Source organism: Acomys minous (assembly GCF_964271855.1).
Source record: "Acomys minous genome assembly, chromosome: 2".
NCBI classification, from domain to species: domain Eukaryota; kingdom Metazoa; phylum Chordata; class Mammalia; order Rodentia; family Muridae; genus Acomys; species Acomys minous.
Window position 1 is genome coordinate 76,766,773 of NC_140484.1, and position 17,192 is coordinate 76,783,964.

A 17,192-nucleotide genomic window follows, 5' to 3' on the forward strand; every position below is an offset into this window, starting at 1 on the left:
CACACACACACACACAAATAAATGTAGTTTTTTAAAAAGCCCTGGCTCTTCATATTTCTTTAATAGAAGTGTGCACTATAACCCCAGCACTGGGGAAGTGGAGACAGGAGTATGCCTGGAATTTGCTGCCAGTCAGTCTAGTTGAAGTGAGAGACCAGATTAGCCAATAAGAGATCATGTCTCCAAGAACAAAGTAAAGAGTAATTGTGGAAGACATTCAGCATCATCCTCTGGCCTTTCCACTCACAAGTACACACATACATGAATATATACACACATGTGCGCACACACATGAGCACATACACAGCACGCGCACACACACACACACACAAATAAATAAATTTCAGTAGGTGAGAACTTTAAGTTTCCATAGAGAAAATGATAATAAACTGAAAAGAAGAAAACATTTATAATATCCACGTCAAACTATGAGCTGATTTTCCTAGTAGTAAAAGATCTTTGCAAGACAGGCATAAATGGTGCTCACCTTTAACCTCAGCACTTGAGAGGCAGTGGCAGGAGGATGTCTGTGAGTTCAAGGCCAACCTGATCCAGGACAGCCAGGGATACAGAGATAAACCCTGTCTCAGGAGCTGAGGGGATGGAAATCTTTGCAGAATTAAGAAGACATAAGACAGTCAGGTGTGGTGGCACTCCTGTAATGCCAGCACTAGGGAGGCAGAGGCAGGCAGATCTCTGTGAGTTCGAGGCCAGCCTGGTCTACAAAACGAGTCCAGAACAGCCAAGGCTACACAGAGAAACCCTGTCTCGAAAACAAGAACACACACACACACACACACACACACACACACACACACACACACATATATCAAAGACAATAATCCCAAAACAAAACAAGGCTGACAGTGAATCAGAGCTGGTCTATCACAGGAAAAGAAACCCAAATAGCTCATAAATGAAAAAAAAAAAAAACAATGCCTAACTTTACTAGGGACTCAAGAAATGTGGTTATATGTTCAAAAGCCTGAGGAGAGGTTAAACAGGAAATATCAAAACAAACACCTTCACACATTGTTGGGGGTGAACATTTACTGGCACAACTTCGGAAGGAAATTACAAAACAGCCTCAAGCATTAGAAATGAGGAAGAAGAACAGAAAGGGAAAAAAAAGTACTTTAGACCCAGAAACTGTTTGGAGAATCTGTCCTTGACAAACGTCAGAATCTGATTGAAGAGGTAAGTCTCCTTCCCCACAAGCAGGGGGCTGTTCGCTCTCTCCGCGCTCACACACACAGTGCTACTTAGTCTTTGAAAAAGTGCAGTGAATTTTCACAGCTTTGACATTAAAAAATAAAACCAACCAAGCAAACAAACAAACTTTTCAAAGTGTACTGTTGAAGGCAAAAACCTCTGGATGTAGTCAGACAGTGGAAGGGACACATGGAGCTAGGGACTCCGCTGAGAACATGTCCCAAACCTCTCATGCGCGGTGGCATGAAGCCCTGGGTTCTGCCCCAGGCACTGCAAATAAAGACATTAAACAGAGTAAGAATTAAACACACACACATACACACACACACACAGCTGCTAACCACTGATAGGGACACACACACACAGCAATTAACCACTGATAGGGACACACACACAGCAGTTAACTACTGATAGGGACACACATACACACACACACACACAGCTGCTAACCACTGATAGTGACACACACACACACACACACAGCTGCTAACTACTGATAGGGACACACACACACACACACACACACACACACACGCACACACACACACACACACACACACACACACACACAGAGCAGTTAACCACTGATAGCGTTTGGTTCTCAGGTCTTCTCTTCCAAAATTGTCTCTATGAAGGTGTAAGTGCTGAATGAGTTTTCAACTCTCCTTCTTTTGGGGGTATTGAGGGGCTTGTTTGTTTGTTTGTTTAAAGGTTTATTTATTCGTACTTATTTCTTTTGTGTATATGAGTGTTCTGTTTTCATGCACACCAGATGTGCATTATAGATGGCTGTGAGCCACCATGCAGTTGCTGGGAGCTGAACTCAGGTCCTCTGGAAGAACAGCCAATGTTCTTAAGTGCTGAGCCATCTCCCCAGCCCGGGTATCATGGCTTTTGAGATAGGGTCTTTCTAAGTCACTCAGGCTGTACTCAGATTCCACATGTTCCTGCCTCTGCTTCCCCAGTGATGGACTACAGGTGGCCACCACCACACTATGGTCACTCATGGGTTTCTCTCCTGTGTCTTCCTCCTGTATAAATAAGCAAGGTGTTTTTAAATACACAATACACTTCTGCTGCAGAGCAGATAAACAGACCTGTCCAAGAACACTTAGGATCTCCTCCTCCCTCCCCCCAAAATATCTAAGCCCATGGGAGACTATGGAGTGCTGGCTGAGGAGCTAAAGGCAGAAAGAGAGACAGTCAGAAGTGGAAAGGCACCAAACAAGACAAAGACAGTTGGTTTGTAGCTCTGAGCTGACGCTGCGTGTATCCTGGAGGTGAAGGATCCTCAGAGTGCTGTTACAGAGACCGAGTCAAGTGTGGAGGTAATTAGGGGGCATCTACCAACTGAGATGGGTAGAGAGGAGGAGGAGAGAACTCAAGCACATGAAATAAGCCAAAAATAAACCTGCCAGAGGAGCTGAGTAATAATGCAACCATGATAAGAAAAAGAAAGTGTCGAATAAGAAAGAGGAGGTGTGAGCAGGGCTTCTTAAACCTTTTCCACTCTTCACCCCCTTGTGGCTGAGAAATTATTTTGACCATTTTTTTATTATTATTATTATTAATTAAGTTTGCTCTTTGATGGTTTTGCACATGAACCTACTGCATCCTGACCACTCTCAGACCACCCTCTCCCATCTCCCCGGTACCCACCTACCTCTCCTGTTCTCCACAAATCTTTCTCAATTTCGTGTCTATTCATTGTTTCGTGACCAACTGAATTCATTTTTTTTTTAACTTTTATTCTTCTCTCATACATTATGTCCCAACTGAGCGTTCTCCTCCCTCTACACCTCACAGTCCTCACGCCCCATTTCCTCTCTCCCCCAGGATCAAGTCCTCCTCTGATATATATAGATAGATAGATAGATAGATAGATAGATAGATAGATATAGATATAGATAGACAGATATAGATAGATATAGATATATAGATATATATAGATATATATAGATATATATAGATAAATATAGATACATATAGATATATCAGGCCTCCCAGGGATATCCACCATACAGAACATAAGAGGATAAAATAAGACTGGGCAGGAACACTCATCATGGTGGATGTGGCATCCCAGTCGGAGGAAAAGTAACCTACTGCATTTTTAACCAGGGCCGTCTGTGTGACCATGAGTTCAGAGCTACCCACTGGGACCAAGTGAGCACAGCAAAGAGCACACAACTGAGAGAATGGTTCCCTGTCCCCTAGAGTCTGTCAACAGCCAATGGCTCAGCAGTTAGGGGTGAGCACATGGGTCCCTTGTCAGCCGTGACTGGTTGTTGAAAGTGCCAGCCTTGTGTGAACTGGGAGTAGGTGACTGAAGTGTGAGCTCACTGACATTTCACAGCCCTTCACACTAGCTTCCCATCCTTACGACTTCCTGCCCGCTCTTCTGCAGTGTCGCCTGGGCCTCAGAGGGAATGGGAGTGATATAAACGTCTTGCTTAGGGGCGAGCTCTCGGCCATCGCTTGCTTGCCTGAGTAATCTTCATATGACTCTGTAATAAAGCTATGTAAAACAGCTATTCAAGCCAGACATTTACTGAAAGTTATGGAGGAATTTATTTTAAAATGCTTGTCTGGTATACATATAATCTTACCATTTATAGAAATTCAAGTGAATTTGCATATGAATGAAGTGGATTGTCTTACCATTTTTTGCTTAAAGAGCTAAATCTTGGGTTGGGGTTATGGTTTGATGGTAAAGCACTTGCATGTGGAAGGCCCTAGGTTCGATCTCCAGTGCTGCCAAAACAAGCAAAGAATCAAGTATTAGCTGAGTATTTGATGCTGCAAGCTGTAGAGTACCTCTAATATTTTTTTAGTTGATCAATGGGCCGAGGTGTGTGTGTGTGTGTGTGTGTGTGTGTGTGTGTGTGTGTGTGTGTGTAATGTGTGCAGGTGCCCATAGAGGCCAGAAAGCCCCATCAGATCTGGTGTATAGGCAGTTGTGATTTGCCTCATGTGGGTGCTAGAACAGAATTTGGAATTTCTGGAAAAGCAGCAAATACTCTTAACCACTGAGCATTGCTCGGCTTCTGTACTTTGATTTTATAGCCATTAACACTGAAAACTTGAATGAGACGTGGTGTCGTGCACTCCTTTAATCCCCATACACTTGGGAGGCAGAGGCAGGTGGATCTCTGTAAGTTCCAGACCAGCTTGGTCTTTAAAAAAAACAAAACAAACAAACAAAAAAAAACACTGAGAATTCCACTTCACATAAATACTTAACACAAAAATGGCAGAAATATCTTTAGGTACACTTCAAAAATTCTTGGACACATGTATCTATACTAACTCCAGGCCTTTGTTTAATGGGTTTTTACCTCTTACTTTTGAGATTCTAATTATATAATTTCTCTTTTCTCCTTCCTTCCCTATGCCCCTCCTTGCTTTCTATCTAATTCATGGTTTCTTTTTCATCAATTGTTGTTACATGTGTGTGTGTGTACACATAAATACACATACATACATACATACATACATACATACATACATACATACACACACACATATTCCTGCTCTCGGTCTGTATAACGTTACTTACATGTATGTTTTCAGAGCTGACCATCCGATACTGGATAACCAGTTGGTGTGCTCCTTCCTGGAGAATACTACCTCTCCCACTCCCAGCATTCCTTAGTTTCCTGTAGTTCCTCGTGTAGGATGAGGGTCCAAGGTCTTTCCCCATCCAATTCGGCAAGTCTGTTGTTACTGTTCTTATTCAGCTCATCCTCGGGCAGGTATTTTGGTGAGATTTTCATGGGTGTTGCTTCTGGCATGACTAGGAGACGCTGTTTCACAGTAAACTTTCTGGTCCTCTGGCCCCCCTTCCCCGGTGTCCCTGAGCCTTACATGTGGGAGTTGTTTTGTAAGCGCATCCACTGTGACTGGGCTCCACAGCTCTGCAGGTTGAGGTTTTCTCTAGTGGACTCCATCTTCTGCAAAGAGAGGTTTCCTTGAGGGGGGTGAAGACGACACTTATCCATAGCCATTAGGACAAATATTCAGAGTGCAGTCAGGGACTATGTTGGCTCAGCACAGTGGTGGTTGTAGGTTCTCCTCCAAAACCCATGATCTCACTAGTTCTGAGTAGTTGGCTATGTTTCCTGTACCAAGCATGAATTCCATCTTCTCAATGAAGGGCTTTTGTTCCGTTGTTGTTTGGTTTGTTGAGACAAGATTTCTCTGTGTAGTCATGGCTGTCCTGGTTACCAACAACAAGGGTTTCTCTTGCTTGGTGTTGGGGTTTTTGTTAGGTGGTCTTCGGCTCTTGGAGGAAGCACTGTCAGCCCAGGTGACAGAATTTCATTTAAATTCTGTATGAGTATTTATACACAGACTTACATGTAAGATTTTTTTAGGCAAATAGTTAATAGCGTGATTCCTTATGACTGTTTAATTTTTTTATATAAAACTCAGGTCAGCAATTCTAATCAATTCATACAAACCAAGTATTTTAGCACATTGCAATCCAAAGGTATGCTGATTTGTCATTTGCTGAGAAATGACAGTAGGAAAATAACATGCATCTTTATTTTCTGTACTTGAGTCATTGTGTTTCTGAAAGAGCAGAAAACTGGATATTTGCAGCAAACGTTTCTGCATTTCATCAGATGCACAACTCTCATGTGAGGCCAGAGGACATAGGCAGTGTGGGGCAGCAGGCATGGGGTGTGCTCAGAATCAAGGCTGCGGTGAAGTTATGGGATGGCTGCCGAGACCCCTCAGCTCCTGACATGTGTAACTTTGGACCAACTTTGGTCACTGTACATTCAGAAGCCATTCCCTGCTGCCAGATTATCCTCGAGGCCCCCACACTCAGCTATACGGTGGGTAGTTTAAGGAACCGTAATGTAAAGGCTATTGGGAAGGCAGTTCTCAGGAAATACAGCTACAGACACAGCAGAAAATGCTCCATCCCACGCACAATTAAGGGAATGTAAATCAGACGTGTAATGAGATACTATTTTCTCCAACCAGACCGGCAAGCACGGAGCAGACTCGCAGGTAGGCTGTGGGCAATGAGTTGCGCTTCAGAAAACAGCACCGCCCACTAGTCAGGTGCGCATCCTGCCCAGCAACTGGCCCGGTCTGAACTTCAGTCTCATTTGCCACCCAGCATCCTTCGCAAACAGACCAGCACTCCTGTGCAAGATACACAAGGGTTGAGAATGTGTGCTGTTTAGAAAGATGTCTCTGAAGCGAGCATCCTGACACTCTGAAGAAAACATCACTGGCTTTAACTGGTCATCTGAGTGTAACTCCACACAGCAGGGCTGCTGCACCTGGCTGCCTGCCCTCAGCCACCTGAAGGCACGTTGTCTCCATTGTCACGCAGTGCTGCCTCTGCCTCGCTGCCCACCTTTCCCTCATCCCTACATTAATTTTATTGAGTCTTATCATTAATTAACTTCTGTAGCCAACCAGAAGATTTTTGCTGAGACTCTGCACACAATCAGCCTTTTTCTGGTCTCTAATAGTCCTTAAGGGGCAAGGTTGTTTTGTTGTGTTTTGAGGTTTGTTTGACTTTTATTTTATGTCTTGTTTTGTTTTTGAGACCCAGGTCTTCCTGTGTAACTCAGGCTGGACTCACACTCCTGGTCCTACCTCGGCTGCCTGAGCAGAGGATGACAGCTGCACCGCCATGTCCACAGACTTTACTATTTTTCGTTTTTTCAAGTTGCCTGTATGACCTGAAGTGATGCATTTAATACTCCCATCTAGCCTGAGGAGAGCCGGGTGTTAGAAGAATGGTTGTAAGGTGGGTTCTGGAGTACAGTGAAGAATCCGAAAGGGCCTGAACCACTGTGAAGTGTCACAAACGCAGCAACCGAAGGGGCTCTCATGGGATCCTTCCGGTCTGTGTTTTCGGTCCCTCCTGTCAGTATGGTCAAGGATGTGGGGCACTGACCTGTCTGCTGCTGAAGCAATCACGGAAAACCCTGGTTTCTGGGCAGTTGCCTCAGATACACATGTTAATGGTTTTCCATCAGAGTACTTTTGAATTGAGAATGGATTCAAACTCTGTTTGAAGGAAAAGCAGGTAGCCTGACCTGTTATAATTCACGACAGTGTGTGGGGAAGTGGATAGGCAACTGCCCCAGCTCTGTGGGCCTAGGTCTCTTTTCCTCGTCCCTTTGTCTGATGGTGGGGGCGGGGGAGGGGGGAGGGGGTGGGGGAGGGGGGTGGATAGAGGTGGTGGATAGTGGAGGTGGTGGTGGTGGTGGTGGTGGTGGTGGTGGTGGTGGTGGCCGGTCATGGTGTTTGGAGGGACAGGGGTGTGAGTTAGGAATGCTTTGAGGTGGGGATGTTTGGGGAGTGGGGTAGGGTGGTAGCCATGTAGGAGAGTGTCTGAGGGGTAGGGTAGGATGGGGTGGAGGTGGTGTAGTGTTTAAGGGGTAGAGTAAGGTGGGGTGGGGTGAGGTGGTGTTTGAGGGGTGGTTTTAGCTAGCTTCAGGGAATTAACCTGCTGGCAGTTTGTCCTGAGAGCCTTTTCCTTTCTCTGTACAGAAGTCCTGCTCTGCCCCCTGGTGGAGGCCACCCAAAACTCCAAGGAGAAAACGACCTCTTGCCGGCGTTTGATTGTTTCTCGCTATTTCACTCTGAGCTTTCTTTGCCTCCGTGTCTCACTTACCTCAAGGCAAGATCCAGGCCTGCCACGTGACCTTGATGCTCTAGCACACGCACAGAGATACGTGCGCTGCTCTAAGTGCCACAAACAGAATCGCTTCAAAAACAGAGACAGGGGTGGCTCCGCGGTTTAGAGCATTCATTGCTCTCCTAGGGATCCGAGTTTGGATCCATGTCAGGTGGCTCACAACTCCCTGTAAGTCTAGCTCCAGGGGACCTGGCACGTCTAGCCTCTAAGGGCATCCGCACGCACAAACATATGATTTAAAATAAATTTTAGAAATTATTTTTTTTTAAAAACCAGCAAAGTGTAATCTGCCAGTTCTGGAAGCAAGCAGTCTGAAGCACCGACTGAGCCACACTCCTTCCGATGAGTGTGGAGCCTGTGGAGGAGCCCTGCCTTGCTTCCTCCTAGCTTTAAATTTTTCTAAGCACTCTTCTCTTGGTCATGAACGAGTTCACAGGACCTGCCTTCTCTCTCATCTCTATGCTGCCACCCCTCTGCGTCTCTGTGTCTGCAGTTGCTGCTTTCTAAATAAGACAATGCCCCTTTTGGATAAGAGACTGCCTAGTCATTAGACATTACCTAAAGGCTGGGATTAGAAAGTCAAACTGTGATAAAATGAAAAGTATAGTACTCGATTTACAGCAACTCCAGGGACTTGAGTTGAAATGCCCACCCTGAGGGCAGCTTCCTGATTTGAACATTTGTTCCCCAGATAGCCACACTGTTCTGCTGTGGAACTTTTAGGAAATGTGTTCTTGTTGGAGGAGCCAGGCCACTGTAAGGTCTAGCCTTTGAAGGTTAGAGCCTGGACCTTGGTTTTGGCGCTCTGTGGTCCCTGGTTCTCAGCGATATGAACAGTTTCCTCTTCGTGTTCCCATGGGAATAAATCTTCGCCGTATTAGCCTAAGTTGGGTAGCTTGGGCATAGCTGTTTGCCCGCAGCTAATAACATACTTTATTAGCCATAACCACACCATTTTTGTAGCGCTACCCTGTTGGCTTCAAACAGCAGGGAAAGCCTTCCCTGATAAACTCTCCAGGCAGGAAAGTGGCCAGGCCCCTGCCCCAAGAGCTCTGACAGCAACGTCCTCCCCGCCCCCACCCATATTTCCCTAAAGGTCCTAACCACCTTTTTCTGTCTTTCCCAGCACCTAAGCACACCCTTCCACCAATCCTGAACAGAAAAAGAAAAAAAAAAACCTGAGCAGGAAAAACCACCAATCCCTGACCTACCCCAAGCGCAGGCTTGAAATCCCACCAATCCTCACCCTGGAAATCTCCACCCTCTAAGAAATCCTATATAAGCCACGCCTACTGTTTAGTTCCCTGCTGCCTTCTCCTGGAAGCAGAGCCGTCACCTTGAATTTGTCCCTTTAAGCCCCAATAAATCTCTTTTTATAAGATTTTTCTACTTTGTGTGACTCTCTCGTCAGAAGAAGCAAAGAAGCAAAGAAGGGAAAAAGCAAAGAAATGGAGCCGCGGCCCAGCTGGGGCTACCTTCCCCTCGGAGCTGCAGTGCCTCTGCTGAGGAGGCTTCCTGTCTCAGCGTCCAGCAGGTGGCGTGGCAGGGGCTCCTTGGCAAGCGTGTCTCTCCCCGTGTGGCTTGCTCCCAGATGAGAACAGAGGGACCTCAGATCAAAGGTCCCGTTTCTCTCAGGAATGGCCAGAATGCTTTCGGGTGAGGCCTGTGAGCTAAGGCCAGGGTGTGGAAAGAGTTTTCCGTGGAATGGTAAAGTTTAGCTCTTTTAGAAGGAAATTGCTGGTAGCAGACAGTAGTGGAGACTCAGGAGCTCCACAAGCCCGAGATGATACCGAAAGTGTTACAGCTCTCCGTAACATGTGCTAAGCATGGCAGAGGATGCAGTGGACACCCAAAACAGCTAGGAGCCAGGGCCAGTGGGTGCTTTACCATCAGTAAGCACCAAAGTAGCCTCAGCGATGGAGGGCTTTCAGCTGCCAGATTCTCCCTCAGAATAAATGGGGTCTCAGTGGTCATGGCAGAGCAATGGCATGAACACAAGAGAGCGAGTCAACAATATTATTCTCATGAATCAGGGAGTTGTAGACCTTGGGCAGTGAGGAGGGGTTTGAGGGTGAATGTGTCTGATTTGCTGGGGCTATGGGGTGCCAGGATACTTGATTTACATGCAATAGCACGGGGTGTCCTATCACAAGAAGGAGAACGCAGTACTTAATTATCTTATGGGTGGGGAAGAACTTCTGGTTCGATTAAAGGTCATTTGCTGAAGGCTAGGATCTCCTTAACATAGGGCGGGATATTTCCAGGAGTCCCCAGGAGGAGCTAGCTGAACAGGTGCTGTCAGGGAAGGGTCGGGCCTGTCATCTTCCCTGCTGGACATGAGATGCTCCTTAGAGTTTCTAGGATTCAGAGAGGGACTCTGCTGAGAAAGGGAGCTGTCATTGTATACCAAGCTCAGAGGCTTTCCGGAAGTCCCGCACTGCAGTGCCCCGCAGCTTCCTTTCCGAGCTGTATGGTTCCTGGTTTCCCAAGTCCCATGATAATTTTCCATCCAGCAGGAATGCCAACATCCTCCATTTTGGTTAAAGTGGCAATTCCTGAAACCACAGTAATTCACTTTCCAAAACTAACTTCTTTTCCCAAATCAAAGACAGCCGGACTGTAAGTCAATACTATGTGCCACTCCTCAACTAAGGTAGAAGAAACTCAAAGCAGTAGGATTGATTTTATAAATCCTAGGCGATTTGCTTAGGAAACATTAAATCACACAAATTAAATTTAACTTAAGAAGTATTGCCTCCAAGCTAGCCAGGCCTGTAAAAGAAAAGTGTAAATCTGGGCTGGAAGAGGGGGTAACTGTTTGTTCACGGGGGCTTGACCACTTTTTGGGCTCCATTTCCATAACAAAGGAGCCGACCCTGGCTTAGAACACCCCATTCTTAGAATTTAGGCCCATCTCCTAAGAACGAGCAGTTTAAGGAGAGACACGGAGTCACAACCATCACTGCGTCCAGGTCTGTAGCTAAGTCCCCTGCACTCTTCCCCGGAAAAGCACTATTCTGCCAGGTGGCCAAGATGGGTCCAGGTAATAATAATTTGAAAAGAACAAAACTGGTGTAGTTTAAAAAATAATCCTGGCAGCATCTTTGCTGTGTAAATCTCTCATGTGCCCAAGTGAACAGACTTTCAGTCTCCTGTCTCTGTTTAAATTGTTCAAAATGTAACCTGAGGGCAGGACTCAGAAGGATGACAAGGTGTGTGGAATGCAAGTTAGCAAAATCCTCTGTTCAAGGCGCACTCCTCTGTGGCTTTAGCCATAGGGCACCATACCAGCTCTCAATAAAGCTCGCAATAAAGAGCTTTCTCCTTATTTTTCCTGAGTGCATGCCTGCCCCAATTGTTTGGTCTTTCAGGCAGAGATTCGATCTTTGAATTTCTCATTATGATGTGGCCCAACGTGGTGGCCTAGCTGTGTGTCTCCGTCCTGCCATCCACCCATCCAGAATCCTCCACTTCGATGACTGGAGCGTGGAAAGCCGGTTTTCTCTCACCTCCTAGGGTGATTTGGTTTGTTTCTGTCTTCTTAGAGTCGTAGTTTTCCCCCAAAGTGATGTCCTAATCTAGAAGTTTCTATTATTCACTTAGCCATTTAGCATCCTGCACTCCCGGGAGGATTCAACAGACGATCCCGGAGGAATGTATGAGTGAAAAGGGAAGAGAGGGGACAGAAAACAGTCACTCCCTGGAGCAGCCTCTGTCTCTGGGGAGAAACGAGGTGGTCACTGAGGCGTCCTTGCTTAAGCATCTCTTAGAATAATGCCCTGAATCTCCAAACCTAATGAGGACTGCAGCTCCCTTCACTAATGGTGCAGTGTTGTGTTTCCCCTAATGAAGGTTGATTGGCACCACATTCAAATGCAAATCTCAGTCTTCGTTTCTTACCCATAACCTCTTTTTTTCCCCCCCTTTTTCCTTTTAAAGCAATGCTCTAGGGTGCTGAGAGTCTCAGCTCAATTGCAACTCTGAAATGGAAGTTGAGGTTTTATTTCTTCAATCCCCTCCCAATCTCCATTTTCTCAGAGTCATCAAGAAAATGGTGTTCCCTTTTGAGTTTCCCTTACGTTTAGAAGAGATGGTGGGCTCAGAAATGAACAGAAGCAGGTGTACGCTGCTCCCTCCACCCCACTCTTCCCAGCTCAGGGTCTCACTGTCTCCTGCTTTTTAAAATCAATTCATTTTAAAAAGAAAAATAAAAATCCTAGGAGGGTCTGGAGAGCTGGCTTTGTCTATAAACTGCTTGGCATTCAAGCATGAGTACCAAGGTTCGATCCCTGTCACCCCTGGTTTTTGTTGTTGTTGTTGTTGTTGTTTAAGTCACCACCTGCAGAGCAGGCTGTAATCCCAGCACCAGGAGGCAAGGATGCACTGGCCAGTGGGCCTGGCCTAGTTATAGCCACCCTGGTTGTTTCCTCAGTATTCATTTGCCTCCCATCCATACAGTTTTGCAGACAGCACTGGTGATAAAAAAAATAATAAAATAAATAAAATAAAAAAATAAAAATCAGCAAACACCCCAAGTATTCTCTGAGTGTTGTTTCCTGTTTGTTTGCACTTATTTATCTATTGTAGTCGTGTGGAGGTCAGAGGACAGCCTGTTCAAGTCAGTTCTCTCCTTCTCTACCATGTGGGTCCCTGGATCAAACCAAGCTGATCAGACTTGGCAGCACATACTCTTCCCTATTGAGCCACCTCAGGAGCCTGAGTTGCTGTTTGTCTGTTTTTAAGTGTGGTTTGTCACAACTGGCCAAATGCAGAAAGTATGTGTCTATATAGAGCTCAGCCATAAGTGAGACATCTGTATAACCACCTTCCCTCTTCTCTCCAACGCTTAGGAATCGTCCAGGAAGAGGAAGTAGAAAGACTGTAAGAGCCACAGGTAAAGGAAAACTGGGGTGAAACAATATCTTCTAGACGTGACAGGACAGCCACACTCATGACCTAACAATGGCTGTGATTGTACAAGACCCGTACAAGATCAAGCCAAGGTCAAGATCAAGGGACCAAGCATTTAAATAGATGAGCTTATAGGAACTATTTTCATTCAAACCACCACTCTTCTCTTTTTTCTCTTCTCTCTCCCCATCCCTCCCTTCTTCTCTCCTTTCCTCTGTCCTCCTCCCTCTCTCCTTCCTAGCCACTGGGAGGTGAGTTACCCTGCCCCACCATAAACTTTCTAACACAGTGCTCAACCTCCTCTGCCTAAAGCCAACAGAGCCAAACAACCACAGGCCGTAAGCGCTGAGAGACCAACCCAAAGTGAGAAGTTTTCCTCCTTAAAGTCTGTTTTGTTTTGTTTTAAGTCCTGAGTGTTGGACCTAAGGCCTCCTCACACATGCTGGTCAAGCATGCACCTCTGAGCTATAGCTCCATTCCTCCTTTTACATTTTATTTTGAGATAGGCTTTCATTATGTAGCCCAGGCTATCCTTGAACTTGCCATCATCCTGCCCTTACTTCCCAGGCGGCTGGAGTTACAGAGCTGTACCACCAGGGTAGTTGGTTAAGGTGTTTTCAGTCAACTATTTTGTTTCAGTAATGAAAAGCATGCTAACAGAAAGTGCTATGTACTCCAGAGCACCCCCACAAACACTCTGAAGACCCAGTCTATAGTGCCTTCCTGTGGCCCTTCCTGGAGCAGAGGCTCAGACTCAGACTAGCCCCAGGAGTCTGTTGGTGAGCAGATGCTGTGCCACCTTCCCCACACCTCCCCCCCCCAATGCCTCACATAGGCCTTCCAGAACCTTCTTCCACCTGTATAGCAAAATCCCCTATTGCTACTAATGCAGGCAAGTGAATATTACTGTTGGTGATGGATGGAGGGAGGATGTTTATTCAGCTGGACGTGGTGCCCAAGCCATAGGAATGGGAACAATGCCCACATCATGCTTGGGTAGTGATTCCCCTTGGAGCAAGGCTAGAATTTGCTTTGTCCTAAGCTGGACTTAATAGGCACCTTTTATTCCCGCTCAGCCTTAACTTGGGGACATGCTTTAGTGACAGGTGTGGGTTTGCAAGCCCAAGAAAGGAACAGCACGGTATGATTGCTAACCTTTGTTGTCATCCTGACTGTGTTTTGAATCACCTAGGAGACACCTCTCTTGGTGTTTCCAGAGAAGTTAACTGAGGGGGAACACCCACCCTAAGTGTGGGCAGCATCGACCCAGAGGCTGAATAAAGAGGCTAAAGCATGCGTGTGCCTCTGCTTCCTACTGTGCACACAGTGTGCCCTGCCTTCTCACCAACCAGCTTCCCCCACCATGATGGACTGCAGCTCCTCAACCATGACTACAAATTAACCCTTCCTTCCCTCCTTCCTTCTTTCCTTCCTTCCTTCCTTCCTTCTTTCCTTCCTTCCTTCCTTTCTTCCTTCCTTCCTTCTTTCCTTCCTTCCTTCCTTTCTTCCTTCAAGTTGCTTCTGCTGGACGCTTTGTCACAGCAATGAGATAAGTCACTGGTCATCGTATCCATGATCCATGAACCCAGAGAGATGAACACAACATTTGGAGGGGAAGAGGTAAGTGACGGTTGACCTCAGAGGAAAGGGGGAAGTGCCACCAGAGAGTGGCCAGTACTAAAATGCTGCAGTCTTGTAAGGTACAGAAGGGATCAGCAGCTCCCAGAGCTGAGGTTGCCTTGATCTGGCAGCTCTATAAATTATGCACGCATGTACCGAGACTCCATTAGTCTAAAGTGAGTTTTGAAAAATAGTTCTGGAAGAATGAGCAGCAAACCAGCAACAGTGGTTCTCTTGAGGACATGGGGCAGTCCCCACTGGGCAGAGAGAGACTGCTGACTCGCTCTGATGTTTACATAGAGAATTCCTGCACTTGAAAATGTTAAGTGAAGAAAATAAAGTGTAATTGCTAAATGTTAACAGCTGCCAGTAAACTGTCAGTGGGAGAAGAGACAGATGGCCTCTGTCTGGGCATTGCTGAGGGCAGCTGGACATTCACGGGTAAGGTCTGAGCATGAACTGGAGTGTGGATAAAGGACCATCCTGTGAGATGGTTTGGTCCAGCACTTGGCCAGGTCTATGGTCTTCACTTCAAGGGAGCACATCAGCAGGATTGTGTGCCAAGGAGCTTAGAAAGCTCCTCCAGATACAAGTGGTCGTGTAGAAATGGGTAAAAAAAAACAAACAACCCCCCCAAAAAAAAAAAACAAAGGAAGGGACTGGCCATGGTAGTGGCCTATAAAGCCAGCATTTGGGAGGTAGAGGCAGGAGGATCAGAAGTTCAAGGCCATTCTGTTACACAGCAAGTCTGAGTCGAGATTGGCTACATCAATCCCTGCCTCAAACAAAACAGAACAAAAAGCAAACAAATGGAAGAACATTCTTCCAGCCTTCAAGACCTGGGATGCACATCTGTTGGCACCTCACTTCAGGGTAGCCTTCTCCAAAGTCACTGGGGAGCACAGAGGGAAGTACTCCCTGCCTGGACCATCACCTATATGGTAAGTGTGTCAGCCAGTTTTTCATTACTGTAACAAAATGCCTGAGTCATCAACTTACAAGGCAGGGGTGGGGTGGGGGGCCTGTTTTGGCTCATAGTTTCAGTCTATGGCCAGTTGGTCTATTGCACTTTGGCTGGTGTGAGGTATGTTGGTAGGAAAGCTGCTTGCCTTGAGACTTCCAGGAAGCTAAAACAACAAAAATAGAAGAGAGAGAGAGAGAGAGAGAGAGAGAGAGAGAGAGAGAGAGAGAGAGAGAGGGAAAGAGGGAAAGAAAAGCAATAGCCTTTTGAAACCATGACCTCAGTGACCTAACTCCCTTCCAATAGGCCACGCCTCCTACCATTTTGCTGTCAGGGATGGTGTATCCCTGGACACCAAGCCTTTAACACTCGTGCAAACCAGAGCAGAGTTCAGGGCAGAAGACAGACTTGGGGTAATGATAATAGTGTGGGGTTCGCCAGCCATTCTGTGCTCCAGTTTACCTGACATGAGAAATCTATGTAACCTCTTAAAATATTTTATGCCTGGCTATTTGTTTTGTGTGTGCATGGGGTGAGGTGTGCCACAGCACATATGTGGAGATCCGAGGACAACTTGCAGGATGAATTCTGTCCTACTGTGTTGGTCTCAGGGATTGAACTTGGGTCACCAGGCTTAGCAGCAAATGCCTTTTCCCAATGAGCCCTCTCCCTGGCCCCAAAGTGCCCTTGTTATTGCATGCCTTCCTCCTGCCCCCCACCCCCACCCCTCGGCAGCATGCAAGGTCTAATTACTTATTTGTTACTCTTAAAGACTTACTTTTGACTGGACTCAGACTCAGAAGTAGAAGCTCTCAGTGAGGACAGCCCACGTCTCTTGGCAATCTGTTTCTGGTGTTTTTCTTTGGTTTCCTTCATTCTCTTGGCCAAAGGTTTAGCATATTCTGCAGCCTCCTCCTCCTCCTCATCTTTCTGAGTGTGTTGGTTTTTCAGAGTGATGTATTGGCATGGAGTAAAAGGACGCTTTGGTCCTGGCCTTCTTACCTTCTTTGTTTAAGGGCTTCCTGACAATGTATTGGCGGACATCATCTTCTTTAGCGAGCTTGAAAGGCTTTTGGGTTCTGCTAGCTCTTTTCAGCTCCATTTGCCAAGGCGCAATACTATCTGTCAGCCCAGGAATATGCCCCTCCCCTGTATACAATAGCCAAGTTGAGAAAACTCAGATTGGCAGCCACAATGCCTCCTCAGACAGACTTATGCTTTCTCTATTTCTCCTAGGTCTCTAACAAGAATGCCCCTGCCTCAACAGAAGGCCCACTCTGCCCTGAGTGGGAGGCATTCTCTGCTTGATGGGAAAACCTTGTTTGTTGTTCCCACCATGGATTTGGACCACATAACCATTCCATCTTCACCCAGAGCATCACCAGCATCACTTCTGTGGCCACAGGTTCTCATAGAAAGCACAAAGCTGTGTTCACCGCCTGCTTCAGTGAGTCTCTGACACAGTGGGTGGCTAGGAAAGAAATACTAGGCTTCATCATGACACTGCCAACCACTGAAGAGGCGCATGTGAAAGAGGTGGTCATTTCATCTTAACAAGCAATGACTGTATCTGGTTTGTTTTTACCAACTTGGTTGACACGTGAGACTTTATTGGGACACTAGTAACATCCTGTCTAAATTGTTTATTCAGATTTCCAAGGATTACATGCTGCTTTTAATCCTTGTCTTTCAAGCATGCCACATGACAACATTAATGAATGAAATACCAGGGAATTGTTGATTTTATTTGTGTTGTAATAGTAAAGACGGGGCCAGAGAGATGGCTCTGTGCTATGAGCATTTGCTGCTCTTCCA

At 46.2% G+C, this 17,192-nt stretch overlaps 1 long non-coding RNA gene and 1 pseudogene across 2 annotated transcripts; one reads left to right on the forward strand and one right to left on the reverse strand.

Annotated features, from left to right (window-relative positions):
- The first annotated feature begins 1,145 nt into the window (after positions 1–1,145).
- On the forward strand, positions 1,146–8,005 carry LOC311592073. Its single transcript, XR_014777281.1, has 3 exons — positions 1,146–1,197; positions 6,785–6,988; positions 7,738–8,005. It is a non-coding gene; the product is annotated as an uncharacterized lncRNA (long non-coding RNA).
- Positions 8,006–16,151: 8,146 nt separating this feature from the next.
- LOC311588393 (small ribosomal subunit protein eS6-like) lies at positions 16,152–16,873 on the reverse strand (annotated as a pseudogene). Its single transcript has one exon. The product of its transcript is annotated as a small ribosomal subunit protein eS6-like (transcript).
- Positions 16,874–17,192: the final 319 nt, after the last annotated feature.